Source organism: Mandrillus leucophaeus, unplaced genomic scaffold (genome assembly GCF_000951045.1).
Source record: "Mandrillus leucophaeus isolate KB7577 unplaced genomic scaffold, Mleu.le_1.0 Scaffold839, whole genome shotgun sequence".
Taxonomy (NCBI): domain Eukaryota; kingdom Metazoa; phylum Chordata; class Mammalia; order Primates; family Cercopithecidae; genus Mandrillus; species Mandrillus leucophaeus.
This window is the reverse complement of record NW_012109130.1, coordinates 1,133,281-1,135,130: the sequence shown is the minus strand read 5'-3', so window position 1 is coordinate 1,135,130 and position 1,850 is coordinate 1,133,281.

The window sequence follows — 1,850 nt, the reverse complement described above, 5'->3', positions numbered from 1 at the left end:
CTGTTAGTCTGATGGGTTTCCCTTTGTGGGTAACCTGATCCTTCTCTCTGGCTGCCTTTAACATTTTTTCTTTCATTTCAACTTTGGTGAATCTGACAGTTACGTGTCTTGGAGTTGCTCTTCTCAAGGAGTACCTTTGTGGCATTCTTTGTATTTCCTGAATTTGAATGTTGGCCTGCCTTACTAGGTTGGGAAAGTTCTCCTGGATAATATCCTGCAGAGTGTTTTCCAACTTGGTTCCATTCTCCCCATCTCTTTCAGGTACACCAATCAGATGTAGATTTGGCCTTTTCACATAGTCCCATATTTCTTGGAAGCTTTGTTCATTACTCTTTTTTCTCTAAACTTCTCTTCTCGCTTCATTTCATTCATTCATTTCATTCATTTGATCTTCAATCACTGACACCCTTTCTTCCCATTGAAACAATTGGTTACTGAAGCTTGTGCATTCATCACGTAGTTCTTGTGCCATGGTTTTCAGCTCCATCATGTCATTTAAGGACTTTTCCACATTGGTTATTCTAGTTAGCCATTCATCTAATCTTTTTTCAAAGTTTTTAGCTTCTTTGTGATGGGTTCGAACTTCCTCCTTTAGCTTGGGGAAGTTTGATCGTCTGAAGCCTTCTTCTCTCAACTTGCCAAAGTCATTCTCCGACCAGCTTTGTTTCATTGCTGGCGAGCAGCTGCGTTCCTTTGCAGGTGGTGTGGGGGGCACTCTGATTTTTAGTATTTTCAGCTTTTCTGCTCTGTTTTTTTCCCATCTTTGTGGTTTTATCTACCTTTGGTCTTTGATGATGGTGACATACAGATAGGGTTCTGGTAAGGATGTCCTTTCCGTTTGTTAATTTTCCTTCTAACAGTCAGTACCCTCAGCTGTAGGTCTGCTGGAGTTTGCCGGAGGTTCATTCCAGACCTTGTTTGCCTGGGTATCAGTAGCGAAGGCTGCAGAACAGTGAATATTGCTGAACAGCAAATGTTGCTTCCTGACTGTTCCTCTGGAAGCTTCGTCTCAGAGGGGTTCCCAGCCATGTGAGGTCTGCCCCTACTGAGGGGTGCCTCCCAGTTAGACTACTCGGGGGTCAGGGATCCAGTTGAGGAGGCAGTCTGTCTCAGATCTCAAACTCCGTGCTGGGAGAACCACTACTCTCTTCAAAGCTGTCAGATAGGGTCATTTAAATCTACAGAGGTTTCTGCTGCCTTTTGTTTGGCTATGCCTTGTCCTCAGAGGTGGAGTATACAGTGGCAGGTAGGCCTCCTTGAGCTGTGGTGGGCTCCACCCAGTTCGAGCTTCCTGGCCACTTTGTTTACCCCTCAAGCCTCAGCAATGGTGGGCACCCCTCCCCTAGCCTCGCTGCCATCTTGCAATTAGATCACAGACTGCTGTGCTAGCAATGAGGGAGGCTCAGTGGGCATGGGACTCTCTGAGCCAGGCACAGGATATAATCTCCTGGTGTGCCGTTTGCTAAGACCCTTGGAAAAGCATAGTATTAGGGTGGGAGTGACCTGATTTTCCAGGTGTTGTGTGTCATGGTTTCCCTTGGCTAGGAAAGGGAATTCCCTTACCCCTTGCACTTCCCAGGTGAGGTGATGTCTCGCCCTGCTTCACCTCTCGCTCGGTGGGCTGCTCTCATTGTCCTGCACCCACTGTCCAACACGCCCCAGTGAGATGAACCCTGTACCTCAGTTGGAAATGCAGAAATCACCTGTCTTCTGCTTCGCTCATGCTGGGAGCTGTAGCCTGGAGCTGTTCCTATTCTGCCATCTTAGATTCAATCTACTTTTTGAGATCAGGCATAATGACTGATTCATTTGTATATTCCCAGCAGCCATCTGGGTGTGTGTGTGTGTGT